The 16837-nt window shown below is 47.1% G+C and overlaps 1 protein-coding gene across 3 annotated transcripts in view; it reads right to left on the bottom strand.

Annotated features, from left to right (window-relative positions):
* Positions 1-16407, bottom strand: part of PLD1 (phospholipase D1) — a 68900-nt gene extending 52493 nt beyond the window's left edge. For 2 of the 3 annotated variants that reach the window (XM_030456098.1, XM_030456100.1), the window contains exon 1: positions 5310-5468. The gene's annotated coding sequence lies outside the window, so the exon portion shown is untranslated. Of the gene's footprint in view, positions 1-5309; positions 5469-7495; positions 7701-16374 lie in introns of those variants that run through there. The other variant, XM_030456099.1, reaches the window with a different exon arrangement.
* Positions 16408-16837: the final 430 nt, after the last annotated feature.

Raw genomic sequence — 16837 nt, 5'->3', positions numbered from 1 at the left:
ACCCCAAGGAGAGAAGAGCTGAGAAGTTCCCACATGGCAGGACAACCAGAACCACCAAGTGGCTGTGAATCACCCCCCTGGAGAGATGCTGGCAGAGCCCTGCTCTGTGGGACACTGTCTGCTTGATCCTGCTCTTTGTCTGGGTGCTGGGACACCCATCCCAACCCCTCTGTGCCTGGAACAGCCCCTGAGCTGGGGAGCAGCACCAGGAGCCCTCCCACACTCACTCCAAGGTTTATCAGTGGATTTATCTTATTTCACCAAAAAAGGAAGTCCTCACATCAGGGCTGCCCACAAGAGGGATATTTGCTCAAATCAAAACCTTGAGCAGGAATCAGGGCCACTCACAGATTGACCTTCAAAATGCAATCAAGGGAATTACAGTTTAATTATTCTTCCAGCAGCAACAGCATAAACCACAAAAACAACTCCCAACCCCACGAATATCCTGAATATTCACTGCTGTCAGTATAGCCTAAGCAGGACTCCACAACCAGGGGAAAATGTCTTTCTGATGGGTAAACCTGCAAAAAAGTGTTGAAGGTTTTTGTACCCTCATCTCTGCACCTCCTCTCTCTGAGACCTTCTTGAGCTCACCCCATCACTATTCACATCACCTTTTTACTACAGCCTCTCCCTAGAGAGTCAGCTCCTTAGGGCTGAGGGGTATTTTTTATTTTACCCACAGTAAAAAAAAAGGATGGAGGACACAGAGTGAATGTTATTACACTACGACAATGCAAACCAGCTGCTTGGCAGTCAAATCATACAAAAAGCACAACATGACTTTATTTGCTGGAGCTCCATGAGGTCAGTGCTGCATCCCCAGAGTTCAAAAGATAAGTTTTTAAGGGAAAAGGGTTGCAGGAACACAATCAGCCACAGAGCAGAGAAGTGCAAATGCTGCACATGAAGACACCAACACCACGCAGTCAAGCGGTTCCAAGGAGACCCTTCCAGGTTCATTCCTGTCCAGCCCCACTCTCAGACACCTTTTCTTAGCAGTAGAGCCAAGAGATTAGGCTGATAAAATTGCTATCTCGAGATTATTATCTCAATATTAAAAACCTGCACCCCTTTTTGGCAGTAAACCCTGTCCACACGCTGGGGCATCACCCCACCTACCAGCTCACTGCTGAACCCACACCAGGTTCTTCTGCCATTGCTCCATCCCCTCCATGACCTTTTTTTTAAGCAAGTTTTGCCTCACTTGTGTCTACTCTAAATCCCAAGTTTTTATTCTCAGAGGTAAAACTCATCTCCTTGCCAGGGAGGGGGCAGCAGGTGCTGGAGGGATGTTGGGCACCACCCCAGCACCTCTTGGGGTCCCAATGCACCAGTGTGGGACCACCAGCCACAGGACAGCTTCTTCCCCCATCCAAGCAGCAGATGGGTGCCCAGGGGACACTGCATCCCAGCACAGATGAGCTGTCTGCCAGGTACAAGCCTGTTCTTGCTTCCTTACGTAAACCCCCAGGTTTTGGTGTTTATCTGCAGAGAAAGCATTAAATGTCACCACAGCGCATGATGCCAGCCCCAGAGATAAGACACCTCCCAAACAGAGACAACTCTGAACGCTGAAGACACAAATATATCTATTACATAAAATTCAGGATCTGCAAATCCATGTGTTTCCCTCCTATTTGCTTCCCCAGGCACAGGAACCAGGGTAAGGGGAGGTATCCCTTGCTCCAAGGACCACAGCTGCCACCCTGGACACCCTGTGGGGTAGCACCACAATCAAGGTTTGGGAAAAAAAGTTGGCAAGCAGAACTTTTTTTTTTCCCCCCCTCTATCCCTCCATTCCTCTCTGCTTTCCAGGGTATCAGCTCACGTGGAGCTGCTGTGTGCATCTGGCCAACGCTCACATGAGTCACTGGAAGTGAGTGGCAGGGCAGGGGCACCCAGATAAAGATCTGTTAAAAACCTGTTTATACATCTTAAGGAACAAAAATTTAAACTGATGTTAAACCATATATTTATTTCCACCCTGCAGCTCAGCAAGGGCTGAGGTCTGGCCCTGCATAGCTGGCTGCAAAAAGCAGGCAGGCTGCGTGCCAGCTGCTCACACATCCCACATCTCAGAGTGCTTAAAAAGCATGGCAAGCAGCACCTGAAAAAGGACCAAAACCCCCCTTTTTGGCAAAAATCAAGGCTGGCCATGATTTGTGAAGAGAAATTAAAAAAAAAAAAAAAAGAACACAACTGCAGCTTCCAACACACATGGCCATGACCAAAGCAATCCCTTGCAGCAGAGTTCCCAGGATACAGCAAGTTAACATCATCAGCTGTCAGACAGACAATAAGAGGAAAAACCATGAAGTGTTTGCTCTCACCTTTTTCACTCCATCTCAGCCCAGGTACTAACTGCCAGCAGACACCTCAGCAACCCAACACCCAGGAAATCACCAACTTGCTTCCTCCACTCTGCCACCCAGATTTAGGGTCACTGCACAATGCTCCATCCCACTCAAATTTATTCCAGTTATTTTTTAAAATGACTTGCAACAAAATACCCATTGTAATTTAATATTAAGAAACCACTTGTCTGCAACAGAGGCAGCAGGAGAAGGGAGCTGTTCAGAACATGAGGGCTTTCTGCAGGGTTTATATCTGAGGCTGAGTTTCTCCTTTGGGATGTTCATTAGGTAGAGACAGAGAAGATAAAAATCTAGGAGCCTGTATGAATATTATTTACTGATATCTTCATTCCAGTTTCATTTTGAGGGAATAAAATTTGCAGCAACACTGGCAGTAAGTGCATTCCCCTGGTGATTCTTTCCCTGAAGATCTGCTGACTTGCTTTTAAATCAATCACCAGAGAAAGAATGACTGTAAAAACCCAAGTTCAGTTCACCACTAATAGGCAGAGGAGACACAACTGCACTTTTTTTTTTTTTGCATGGTTTATCAAGGAAGAGATTTTTCAAATCACTGCTCCAGAGCAGCCCCAGTGTAAACACAGGATTTTTCCTTTACTGCAGACACACCTGCAGTCTAAAGAGCACTTCATAAATCACAGAGGATGTTAATGTCAACTTGACACAAGCCTTTACACCTTGCTACTGTTAAGAGAAGCAATAAAATTTTCTAGGGATTTCATGGGATTGCAGCCCACTACATGAAAGAATGATTTCACCAGCTAAGCTTACAAATTTATTTATATATATATGTCAAACAGTATCCTCAGTAGTTTAAAGAAGCTGCAGTTCTGATCCCAGAAAACTCCTCAGCTGTAAGAGCTCAGGAGACACCTGCCAGTAACAGCTTATTTGTGGCAGGAATCCAAGCTTCTCAAATTGAAAAGAGCATCACAGCTTCCAGGAGAAGTCACTTCATCAAGTCTTTTCCAGCAAGACCACTGCCTCAATGCTAAGCTTCAAGCATCCTGAAAAGGAGGATGCTGTTTATCTGGACAAAATTAAATGTGCAAACGGGGGCTAAAAAGGGAAACCTTTAGATCCTCTTCAGGGAGAAAAATTAAACCTTGCCCCCCCCAAATTAAACAGACATACCTCCCAATAACTCATTTAATGGGCTGAGCCACAGCCTACAAGAATCTCTATGTTAAAAGGTCTTTTCACAGGGATCTGGGTCTCTCCCCGGCCTATTTGAATAAACCTTGAACCTCTCCCCCCAGGACACCTCCTCAGTGGAGGGGAGGCAGTGCCAGGGCTCAGCCCCACCAGCCAGATAAACCTTGAAGAGAGACAGAAGATTTGCTGCACCCTCAGCCCCAGGCAAGGCCAGACATATTTTCCCATGGGGGAAAAAAAAAAAAAAAAGAGAGATTTTACAGGTTTGATGGTATTTTGAAGCAAAAAGACTGAAGGACAGGCCCCTTGTAGCTGCAGGGATGTTCTACAAGGGTGCTTGAGGCCACCATTTCACCCCAGAGCTCAGCATGCATGCCCTGAGCAGGGATCAGAGATCCCAGCATCTTCGGGCAGCACTCAGCATCACCAGGTAACACCTATCCTAAAGGAAGGGGCTTCCTGCATATTTAGAATAGAGAGGAAAAAAAAAAAAAAAAGTGAAAACAGTGCAGACAGAATAAGCTGAAACCAAGGGCAGCCCAGGGCCTAAGGGCTTAAACTTCTGGCAAAACCAGGTGAAATTTGGGTGCAAGACCCACAGAGCTACCACTACAGTGAACATCATGAGAAGAGGCAGACAGAACTTAAGCTCTCCTGTTACCTGCGAGCCTCTGGTATGAGCTCAGGCCATCAAATGCCAGAGGTGACAGGGGAAGGCAAGCACGAATTCTTCAGTGATTAAAGACACATGAAACTGAATTCCCACTCCCCTCAAGCCCAGAACCCGGAGCTACAAAACACAAGGCTGCATGCAGAGAGCACTTGTCCCAGCAGCCTCCCCAGGACATCCCATGAGTTCTTCTCTTCAGCCAAACATCAAACCAGCAGAGGCTTCACCCACTTTATTAAACCACTGGTGTCTGTCCTCCAAAGAGCCACCTAACTCGAGTGGCTTGGGAAGCAGCAGGGAGGTTTACTTAAAGGAGGGATCTAGAGCCCAGGGAGTTGTGGACACATCACATGAATTGTCCTGATGTGCACAGAGCCCCCTGACAGCCCTGGATATGAGGGGAAACCCTTCCCAAGTCAGTGGAGCTCCACTAGCTCGAATCACTGCCCAGGATTGATCCGAGGCATTCGTGGGCTGAAGATTTCCAAAGAGGCAGCTTCCTATACCAAGAAAGAGCATCATGCCAAATAAAGCAGAACAGCAACAGGCAGAAAAGGCTTTTGTTGTGAGAAATGAAGCCGACAGCTCAGCTGAAGGGGTTGTGTCAGCCTCTTGGCAAACTCGCAGGTTTTTCTTTCCCCTGTCCCAAGACGGAGGCTGCGACACGGGACAGGGCAGAGAGGCAGCTTCACCAGCTTTGGGGAAAGCAGCCAAATAGAGCTCAGAAAAAGCTCCAGATAGAGCTCCACGAACCTAAAGTTCCCATCATCAAATTCCCTGCCCCAGTGCTGCCTCAGCTCAGGGTTCCTCAGCCTCTCTGGAGCCAAACCTGTCCATTCCAACCAGGAAAAAATTTTAATAAATCTTCCCAAGAAGCGTGTCCGGCAGGGAAACCTCTCCCCGTGGCAAAGTTTGCTGCCCGGCCTCAGCAAAGCGCCCAAGTAACTTGGGGGAAAAAAAAAAAAAAAAAAAAAAAAAAGCTTTATGTGCTTAAATATCCATCTCTTTCTCGCCCCAAAATGTTCCCCCCCCTTCCTCTGTCTCCGCCGCGACCCGAACCGCTCCGCAAAACACCCGGCAACTCCGGTTCGTTCTTTACCGACCTCCTGCCCCGCTGGGAGCGGGTGTCCCATGGTGCTCTTACAGCCCCCCAAGTGTTTTCCTAAAGAACCGAAAGCTCCGCAGCTCGGAGGATCCTGTCCCACACCGAGGATCCGCCCCGAACCGATCCAGATCCGCCGCTTCTCTTCCCGCATCCAAGCTGAGCTCCCGCAAGGCGAAGTGAAGCCCAAGCCAACCCCCGGTCCCGGCAGCCTATGAGCATTTGCTAATTAAAGGGAAACCACTCCCCGCCAGTTCAGGAGATTGTTGGGAGATTGGCAGGAAGGGTGGAGGGAAAGGGCAGGCAGGGGGTTAATGGGTTCTGACGGGTTTTTAGGGTGGGCACTTCTTAGAGAGGAAAAAATAATAATTAAATGGAAAAAAAAATTAAAAACCAAGGAAAAAAAAAAAAAAAGACACGTTAAGGGTAAGGAGAAAGTCTGCTCTTTAATTTCAACTTCCAAGTCCAGGGACTCGGAGGGATTTGTTCGGCTCTGATGGAAATGCAGCCTCCAGCTTCTCCCCTTTTGCACTCTTCTCACAGAAGCCCGCAGGGAGAAGCCAGAAAAAAAAAAAAAAGTCGGTGCAAATTAACAATGAATTAAGTACATATGCAATGTTATTTTTAGCCCTAGCTAATAATTATGGTCACATATTGCTTGCATCTGAGAAGTGCTTGCCTGCCTTTTTCATGTTACTTACCATCCACCTTCTTAATACTCAAACAAGCAGATTTTTTAGCAAGAGGGAAAATTTTTGTGCTTACAGAAGAGCTGAACTGACAAGTGGAGAAGCAGAATCCCTCTGTACCTGAAGCCACACTGTAAAATGCCCTAAACCTCTCTGCAGTGCTGCAGCTCCCACCACCAGGGCTGTACAGGATTTTTTTCCAGGGAATTTGGTCTTTCCTTTTCAGCCTCTGCAGTAAGACCTTAATACGGTTCTTAGATTTTTTTTTAATTATTTATTTTTTTTTTTTTCTTGAAGGATTTTCTTTCAGATTTTGCTTTAAACAGTGAGGAACTGAACTACAGTCCTCAAATCTCTGTAAGATAAATCACCCAACTTTGGTGGCTGCCAACACAGACTCTACCCCTGCTCTGGCAAGCGTGATCTTGAAGCATCTTCATGTTCTCCACCAGAACCGTCTTAGGTCATAGGCACACCTATTTATACCTGTTTACACCAGGTTTACTACGGCTTAGCTTGCCAAAAGCTTACTAAAACCAGCATGAGTGATGGGCTTCACCCTGAAAATCAAACTGAGAAATCTGAGGTGGGTTCCCAATAGTTTCCGTCAACTCATGGCGGTGACCTTGAGCGCTGCCACGCTCAGCATGTACAGAGAGGTGTGAGTCAGGGTGGCTCACGGGTGCTGTCAGGCCTGAGCAAGGAGAAAGGCAGCACAGACATTTGTAACACTCTGTGTCATGAGAGAACAAAGCAACTGGAAAAAAAAAAAAAGCAGGGTGGGGCTCTGCAGCAAAAAATTAGGGGCAACGGGAGACACACGGGAAGTCACACTGGATCACTGGCATCACCTTTCCACCCCAAAGAGTGGGCAAAGCCATGGCTGAGAACATGTTACTCCATTCTGCAGAGAGGTTTAATGCTAAGATTTTGGTGTGGGATGGGAATTGGTGGACAGATGGCACAGGGAGCATCCCTGAGGCCACCTGCCTGCCTGGGATGCCCCGTTGCTGCCGTACTCTCCAGTCCCACCTCTGCCAACCTCCCAGCTGCCATCCCTCCCATCTCCTCACACATGGGTGCAGAGAGGGAAGATCTCAGATGCAGGGAAGAACAACTCTTTCCTCAAACACCATCTCACCCATCCAGAGCTCATTTCAGCTCCCAGGACCTCTATGCAAGTAGCTGGACCTTTACAGATCCATAAACCTCAGCCCAGTTAATGCATCTTTGATTTCTCTGCTGCTAGGTTTATTTTGGCAACTGTTGGGAGCAGTCCAAGACTGGTATTAGAAGAACAGAGCCTCAATGAGCGTTTTGACATCTACACAGCACAGTTCCCCTCTCCAGAGGACTGTAGCAGAGGGGGTTCTCCACCCACAATTATCAGCTCTTCCAGGAGCAGCACCCCTGTGCCCATGGCCATTAGTGATTTGTACACTGCCCAGAACCTTCCCTGGCCCAGAGGCAATTTTTAAAGTGGATATTTGGCACATACCTTCAAAAGTATCTCAAGCTCTGCAGAAACACAATATTGTCTGCTGGGGGGGAGTAGGTTTCTTTGGGTCTCTGTTCCTCCTTGCTTTTTGATCTTCAGGAAGTTCCAGGCATCCCTCTGAGGACACTTATTGCTGTTATAAGGAGTGGGAAGTTTTCTTATGTAACACGAGGTGCTGGTACACAGGGATCGATGCTGCTACAGCCTGGAAAACGAAGGTGTGAATATCAGGAATCTTTGGCTATTTTTAATTTTGCTGCACATCATTCATGGTTTTTCTTCTCTTTCAAAAATTTCATTGCCATGCCAATGAACTGCCCAAAAGTGGGGCTATATGAGGCAGACAGGGGTAGCTTTCTGAGGACTAAGTGTATACTGCTAAACCAAACCCAGTCTGCCATCTGAAAGATTACCCAGGTGAAGAAAAAGGGATTATTTTTAATTTTTTATTTTTAAATGAGAACCTCATCCCCAGTCTTGGTCACCAGTTGGTTATCGTGAACACAAATGGGGAAAGGGGAGGAGCAGAGAGGCAGCAGATACTGGACATAGCAGAATGCCAAACCATGGCCCTGGAGAGGCCAGAGCCTCCAAGAACCTCTCCAAGCCAGTCAAATAATTTTCTTGCACCCCAAGAAGGACTCTTCCCTTTCACTTCATAGCAAAAAGCAGTTTTCCCTATGGGCTGGAGCACAGCCCTCAGCTGTTGTGCTGGAGCTATGGCTGGGATCCATCTGACACATCGAACACAAACATCATCTAAATACTGGGGTTTACCTATAGAGTTTTTCTGACCAGGTTGCCTTTCCATCATTAAATGAGCACAACTGCTCTAGTATAAACCCCAGCACTGTGTTATTTACAGCATTACAAACAACAGGCAATTCCCCAGCTACTGAACTGGGGCGCTTCAGCTGACACCCTTCACAGCCTCCAACGCATTCCTGGTTAGGTGAAGTATCAAAGATGGCAAAAAAACCCCCAAACCCCAGACCATCACTTGCTGTACTTCAGGTCTGCAGACATCCACAGCTGATGGATGGACCCTCGTGATAGGTGCACCAGACATCTTGGGGAACCCCCCAAGGTCCACACTGGGGCAGCCACTGGTGATGCTGCCAAGCAGGGAGCAGCCCAGGGGCCACCTAACATGGGCCAGCTGGCATGAAGCCACATACAAGCACAAAAAAAAAAAAAAAAAAAAAGTAATTTTAATTGTTTTTCTCCCAAAAGGAAAAACGTGGGGGTGAGATGTTTGCAGAAATCACATTGTCAAGTAATTTTTTTTTTTCCTCCTCCCTTCAAGGACCGCAATTTCCCTCCTAACTTTGGAGGAAGAGGCAGGGGAGGAAGTTTTGCTGCAAGGCCCTTAAATATGACAGCCTGCCTTGGCCACGGTGCCTCCTGGGAGTTGTAGTCATATCTTCTCCCACGCAAAGGGCTTTTTCTGGCACAGCTCCCCAGCCCAGGAATGCTCCCCATGCCACAGCAGCAGCTGCAGCCCCGTCCCAGGCCTCCTCCCCTCCTGCACAGCCAGGGGACAGTGGGACCTCTGGACCTTAGTTGCTGAGAGACAGCCCAGGGATTGCTGAGGATCCAAACCTTGTTGGGTTGGGCCAGAATAATTCAGTTTTCTTTCACACCCTCCCCCTCTCTCTGAGAATTCCCATGGAAACAAAAACAAAGCTTGTGCTGTTTGGGTTTGGTTGGGGCTGGTTATTTTTTTTCCTCCACTTGTGAAAGAAATTGAGAAATGAAAAGCTAAATAGTAGTAGTAATAATAATAATAATAATAGAATATATATTAAGAGGGCCTTCAAGAAAGCTGGAGGGGGACGTTTTGCAAGGACATCTTGCAGTAGGATGAAGAGTGATGGTTTGAAGCTGAAATTTAGATGATGTGTTAGGAAGAAATTATTTTGTGTTACACTGGCTCAGGTTGCCCAGAGGAGCTGTGGCTGCCCCACCCCTGGAAGTGCTCAAGGCCGGGTCGGATGGGGCTTGGAGCAACCTGGAGTAGAGGAACATGTCTCTGCAGGTTGGAACCACATGGGTTTTAAGGTCCCTTTCAACCCAAACCAGGCTGGGATTCTATGTATGGAATGAAACACAAGATACCATTTCTAGCTTGATCCCTCCTGCAGCGGTGCAGCTACCACCTGTGTCAGCTGTTAAGAACCTCCAGGGACAAAAACAGAGCTAAGAGATATTGTTTCTTGTATTGCAAACTTCCTTTTGGGCAGGAAAAAACCCAAACCCACAACCTCTCACTAAGTTCCCTCCCTGGCCCATCACTGCGCAGGTGCCTGGGTGCCACCCTGTGGCAACTGCCCTGTGCAGCCACCCAGGGCCCTGGAAAGGCTGCAGGGTGCTGCCCAGCTTCAAGGAAAAAAAAAGGGAGAAAATAGGGGAAAAAAAAAAAAAAAAGAGCTTTTTTTTCAACAATTCACAAAACTTAAAAGGAATGCCAAGCACGTCAGTGTGTGAAGCACAGTATCTGGAGGAAGGAGAGAGTGCAAACCATCTCCTTATGGTGTGAAGCTGAGACATGTTCTGGCTTTCTATTTATAGCCCCCCAGGAATGCCAGGTTTGAGTGAGCTCAACAAGTCCCTCAGAAAGAAATTTCCATGGTTCTCCTTGCCACAGAATCTGGGCATCTGGCAGCTTTTAATGCCTTACCATTTCCACACAGAGGGATACGACCCAACTTTACCTGCTGGAGAACTGTAACCAGATCTGGAAAGGCACTTAGTTAACCACAGAGATTGGTGGGACTTCCCTGGGGTTCAAAGCAGCTTTGGGATGGGGACACCAGACTGCAGGTTGCTCAGAGCCACTGCACCCCTCTCCTCTCCCTTCCCCTGCCACCCAATGCTGGGTGCAACCTTGGCTGTGCTGAAGCTGAGGGTTTTGTCCTGGCACCCAGGCACATCCTGCAGGTCCTGGAAAGGCCAAACCATCCTTCATCCTTTACCAGCACCCCCAGACTGTCTCCTGCCAGGGGGTGCAAGAGGAAAGCAAGACACAACCCAGGGGTTGGGCTTTGCCTTGGTTTTCCCTTCTCAACCTCAACAGCATCATTGCTAAAGTGTGCTAGGATATAGTTCAGTAAGTGGTGAGTGACACGTGTGATCATTTGTCCACAAGCTGCCAAGTCACTGGGTTATTGTTGGCAACAGGAAAGGAGCTAAGAAAAATATTCTTTAAGTATGTAATGAGCACTTGAATAAGATTTAAGTAATGAGCATTTCTTTAGAGAGGAATCTCAGCGAGACACACTCCACCCATTTGGTTCACAGACAAAGCCTTACATAAGCTGGATGTTACATAAAATCCTAAAATAAGGAGCTGGGGAACTCTTCCACCTTTGGATGGGAGCATGAGCAAGTACCTGAGCTGGCATTGCACTTATTTCCAGCAACCCACCAGCTGGCAGCCAGGAGCAACCAAAGGTTGGGCTGCCAACCTGGGTTTGCCTGCACACCTCTGTGCAGCTTTGTCATTGCTGGGATGATCAGAGATGATCCATTCTCCTGTTCTCCTGTGTGCCAGGGCAGGTGTCTGATCCTGGGAGCCATCCCAAGGGAGGTGTGAGTGATGCTTGGGACAGAGCAGGCAAGCCAGGCATGGTTAGAGGGAAACTGCTGCAGGACTCTCCCTGTCTCTAAGGATTTGCAAGCCAGGCTCTTTCTAAGCTAGAAGTGCTATCTCTGCAATTTTACAGCTATTTCTTTCAATAAATTGTATGGTCAGATTTCCAGTTCATCTGAACTTTCAACATCTGCAGTATCAGATGACAGGAGTCACAATTTACTGGGATTTATATGCAGAGAAAAGGGAATCCATGCCTTGCAAAAGCAAATACTACAGCTAAAAAACAGGCAGGCTGGTGGGGTGCAACCTCTTTATCAGGTCCCATCTGCCTGAAAGCCTGCCTGGCTCTTGATAAATCACCTGCCTCAGTAAAAAAAAAAAACCTTTTCTCCCTTGACACCTTGCATCCCACCTTAAAATTCTCTATTCCAACACACAGGTGATAGACACAACCACACCAATGGCTGCTTCCTAGACATGAGGTCAAAAAAAAGTCACAGAGGAGAGGCTTTGCAATCCCCCTTTTAACCCAGACACCCAACCCTGCTTTGAACAAAGGTCTCAGCTGCAGTTTCATGAGATATCAGTGGTACCTGGCCAGCTGGAGGGAAAAAGAGGGGGTGAAAGAGCTTCAGGACTGCCAGCCAGGCAGTGCAAGATGTATCAGGAGTTGCTCCCCAGACCACAAGGGTGCTATTCATTCCCCTAATCAGTTTGCTTTGCTCTGCTTGCAGAAACATGCCAAGGCTGTGCTGGGATCCTGCCTGAGTGTTTGCAATGTGCCTGACCTTTGCTCTAAATAAACGGGAGCTGCACAGAAGGAATTTTGATGCTCCTTGAGCATCCTCCCCGACTCCAGCCCACAAGCTGCCCTGGGCTTTTTTTTTTTTTTTTTTTTTTTAAGGGAGGGGGAATTCTGATGCTCCTCAAGCATCCTGCCTGACAGCAGCCCATAAGCTTCCCTGGGCTTTTTATTTTTTTTAAGGGAGAGGCAGACAGAAGGTAGGGAAGGGCAGAAAATGAAGACATGAAAGGCAATCTGTCTGACCCCCCCAAAGAAAATATTTTAAAAGAGATAAAATAAAAAAAAAAACCCAACAAACAACAGAATAGCCTGGCTTTGGTTTCTACCATGCTATTTATCTTCAGAACGAAATCCAGATGACATAGATAAGCCAGTGGTGACCCCTAGTGCCCTCTTCAGCTGCAGCCTCCACCATTATTCCCTGTATTGATATCTGAGCATAAAAAAGGGAAGCAGCAGCATCTTTCAGATTTGTTCTTCATCCACAAAGCCTCACTCTCTCTCTTCCCATTCAGAAACAGAGTCTGATTTACTCTCTTTACTCAGACCCTATCACTGGGAGGCACTGGCTGCAGCATCCCTTTATTGCTGGGAACAAAAAGAAATTTACTGGTGTAGCAACTTATTATATTCCCTTGACTTTATAGTAGTACATTCGTGTTTACTATGCTTCTAGAAAAGAAAGAGGAACCTATTTGGCTATCTCCAAGCTTGTCAAGAGCTAAGAGCAGCCATTCAAATTCCTGAGAAGAGACTTCTGTCTCATCTAAAATGTATTTTGCAGCACCAAGCCACTGAAAGGAGTGAGTCTTTCCTGTGACAGCCATTGGCATGCACCATTATTATTATTTTTTCCCTAGAAATGTCAAAACTTGCTGTTCCTGTGACTCAAACCACCCCGGCCCTACCCATGCTGCAGGATGCTCACAGGGGCTTTTCCTGATGGTACAGGAGTGGGGAACAGCACCTTTTTCTGCAAAATCTTAAGACACGTCCTTGCAGCTTCCTTTGGGGTGCAGAATTTTCCTTGAGGAAATAAATGCTCTTAGGATAAGCCTGAAAGATTTTCAGCTCCCCTGTAAGGTGAGGTTTTGGGTGTCTCCCTTTTAGCACAGGCTCTGTGCCCCAACACTGGGTGGGTGCTGTCACCCTGATGCTTCCCCATGGGGAACAACATTGTGCTTTTCATTATTTGGCACCTCAGAATTCCCTGTATTTCACAGGAACCTGTCACAATCTCCTCAGCCCAAGAACCCACCCATGACAGTCCCCATGGTGATGGCTGCACACTCACCAGACCAACAGGTGCCCCTCAGCAGCCTCCAGCCTGCCACAACTTTCTCTGATCTATCTTCAGCTCTGTGTTTCGCCCCTGCCCTTTGCAGGGAGGCAGCAGCACCAGCAGCCAGCACCTCAGCATCATCAAAGGTCCCTTGCAGACCCTGGGTCCCTCCCAGGTCCCCAAAGCTGTCACCACTTCACACTGTCGCTGCCCAACCCCCGGAACACTTGAGCACTTCCCAAACCAAAAGCAATTGCTCAGCATTTTGGGGACCTTTTCTGGGGCTGCATTCCACGCCTGGGGCTCTGCCTGGAGCTCAGCACAGCTCTCCCACCCTGACCTTGCTCCCCCAGCCTCTCTGCCCTGGTAGGTACTCACCCAGCTCCTGGTGCCACCACCATGCAGCCACCACCCTCCCTCCCCTTTCTTCACCAGAAATAACTTCCAGGTCTCGGTCAGCCCTTCCTCCCCAACATTTTCTAGCTTTCACACAGTTCCCTCAAGTCCCTCGTCCCCACACTTCCTTCCTGAAAGCCTCTGGGGTTCCTGCAGCCCTCTCCACCCACAGCCACCCTGCTCCCCACACCAGCTCTGGGCTGGGCAGACCCTCAGCCTCACCAAGGATGGACCAGGAGGGGTAAGGCTGGGTGATAGGTCTGTAACAAGTGTTTCATCCCCCCCAGGGCTGAGCAGCAGGCTGGGATCTAAGCAACTACATTTTTTCCAAGTTTAGTACAAGTTCTTGATCTATTCTGCACATGAAATTGCACTGCTTGTGCCTCATTCTCCCAATAATTTTTCCTCTGGTTTTCTATCCTTAGATGCAGGCACACATTCATTGGGTCAAATTAAAAGCAACAGTTTCTGAGTTGAAGTCCCTGGTAATGTTTTATTTTTACTGTAGGCTTCAGTGGGGGGGAAGGAAGTTATGGTATAGTTTTATGTGGGTTTTATCTGGTGCAAATCTCTATTTCTTTTCTTGTATAATGCTGAGATATCCTGTGCTACCCAGTGTACCACCAACTCTCCATAGCTTTTGTCTCTTCAGATCTTACAATCATGGAATTGTTTTGGTTGCAAAGACCTTTAAGATCATCCAGCCCAGCCACCAACCCTGCACTGCTCCAGTTTTCTCACCTTATTTACTTGTTCCTCTCTGTTTTAATTAGGGCTATGCAAAAATCTCATCCTCTGAGCCACTCTTTGTGTCTTTCACCATGTTCCATACTGTTTCTCCTGAGTTTCTTCTCCTCATCAGCTTTAGTACACACCAATTTCTTTTTATTGCTGTTCTGGCTGCATATGATCCCATAGAGAGAGGGCCCTACAAAATCAGTCTCTCTCCAGCACACATTTCTTCTCTTTCTTCAGGTGCATTTTTAAAAAATGGTGAATTTTCCCTATATTTTCATTTTCCCATTTTTCTTGGTGCTAACTTCATGTATTCCAGTTAGATTTTGCATTAAAAAATAAACTCCACAAAGGCTTACAAGTGACTGTAGCCACTGGCAGTAGTAGCTCAATGTCTTTAAATATTTTCATTTAAACTCTGGCTTTGTTCACTCACACTATTAAAATACTCAAAATTAGCTCATCCCTTTAATTTTTTTATTATCATATGAATCAGTTTTTGTGCATGCTTTTACAATATGCTGCTTCCCTGGTCCCTCGGGTCCTTCTTTTTACTATTGGAAAGTGACTCTTGGGAAGGGAAAATCCTTTCTTAGGTGCAACCTGCAGGTCAGAATCTGAACCAGGCAAAGCAAGATTTGACACAAATCCAACCCCTGGAACAGTCCATCACCAGGGGAAGTGGAATCATCATCACAGAAATACCCTCCTTAAAGACTGGAGCTTTTTTTTTCCTTACAAAGTCTGGATATGTTCAAGTAAACTATAAATCCTGTGGCTTGCCTGGTGCTGCAGGTCAAACCAGATGATCAGAATAGTTTATTCTGGCATTCATACTTAAAAACTTATAAGTATCCAGGCAAGCTGCAATCCTATCTGGTAGAGAGATGGTCAGAGAAGATAAGGGAGGTGCAGCTCCTAATCTCACGTGCTTTGCATTCACTCAGTCCTGCTGGGACACCCACTTCTCCCCCAGCAACCAGCAGTGCAGCTCCTTGGCCTCATTTTCCTTTTCCTCTGGGATCTGCTACAACTTTCCAAGCTTTCCTTTTCAGCCCTTCATGAGAACACTGGCCTCATCCATCTTAGTCCCCTTCACTTCCATTTTCCTGGTGATGGGGAGCCTGTGTTTTCCCGTGATTTTTCCTGCCCAAAGTGGCTTCCCAGGTTCTGACTCAGGAGGTGACTCACTCAGAGGACTTTGCACAGTTTGCTGAGGAAGAGGGGACAGTGCCAAGCTGGAGGCAGCTCTCAGACTTTGCTCCTTACCACACTCAGTAGTCAGCTCTACCCCATGCATTTTGACAGCCAGGGTGGCTCTGTCCCCTCCTGCCACTGCCCCATCTCCTGCACACAGCATCTCACAGGTTTTTGTGTTCTGGTCCATGGGATGAATCACAACAGGGGAAAAAAAATAAGTGGAGTTGAAGCAGTTAGGAAAGTTTCAAGCTGGAAGAACCTCACAGGCTCTTCAGAGGATGCAGAAGGAGCAGCAGCTGAGTGCAATGTTCTGAGGTGCCCTGCAAGTCCCCCCAAGAGCAGAGACCCCACAAAGCACAGGCATGCAGGCACATGGGATGACACATAGGCTGGAGCAGATGGTACCCCCTGACACAAGGCACACTAAAAAGGCTTTATTTTTCCTTCAGGCAATCTATCAAGAAACATAAAGTTTGTCTCAAAAAAGTTATTTTACTTTTTGAGAAGCACATGTTTAAAAAAAAACCACAACTTTCCAGAGTTTAGACAAAGCCCCCCCAAAAAAGCTGCCATCAACCCCAGTTCCCCCAGGACTCAGTTTGCTCAAGCCTTCCACTAAGACCAGGACCATAACTCTCTATTCCTCTATTGTTTTGTTTTGTTTTGTTTCAGCCCCTGTCATTTGGTACCATCCAAGCACAACATGTAAACCCAGGCTTTGCCATAGGGTGAAAATTGAAAAAGGAAAAGCAGGTAAAAAAAAATAAAAAAAAGCCAAACAGCAACAAACCACATTTAAAGAAACACTAAAACCTTGCACACAACATCCCAGCAGAGCCCGTGCAATGATTTCTGTTCATACTCACCAACACACGAGCTGCACAGGTCTTTGAGAAGCTCTGCCTTCAAATACTCTCACCTTCCCTTAATTCTCCCCATAAATCTGGGCAAACCAGACCATTACAAATCACAGCATGCTCAGCAGACAACTGATACCCAACTGTACAATCCGGGATGAGTTGCCTTCACAGGGAAGGCTTAGTCAAGGAAATCATAGGACCCAAGAGGTTATCTGCAGCTGGGGATCAGCACAGTATTTACCAACGTCTACTGCAACGCCCTTTTGCCTGCCTGATCCATCAGCTCCTCTGCTAGCAGTGGAAAAATATATTAAAAGCATTTGAAACGGTTGCATTTCAGGCAGTTTTTGACCTTCCTCATCCAGCAATCAGCGTGCTGAAATCAGCAATATTTTTGAAAATTCTTAGCAAATATATAAAGAACATCAACCAAGAGAGCAGCCTGCAGCACTGCAGCCTGTGAGGTGTC

Source organism: Calypte anna, chromosome 9, assembly GCF_003957555.1.
Source record: "Calypte anna isolate BGI_N300 chromosome 9, bCalAnn1_v1.p, whole genome shotgun sequence".
Classification (NCBI taxonomy): Eukaryota; Metazoa; Chordata; class Aves; order Apodiformes; family Trochilidae; genus Calypte; species Calypte anna.
The sequence above is the reverse complement of the archived record's forward strand: the minus strand, read 5'-3'. Positions and strand labels throughout refer to the sequence as shown.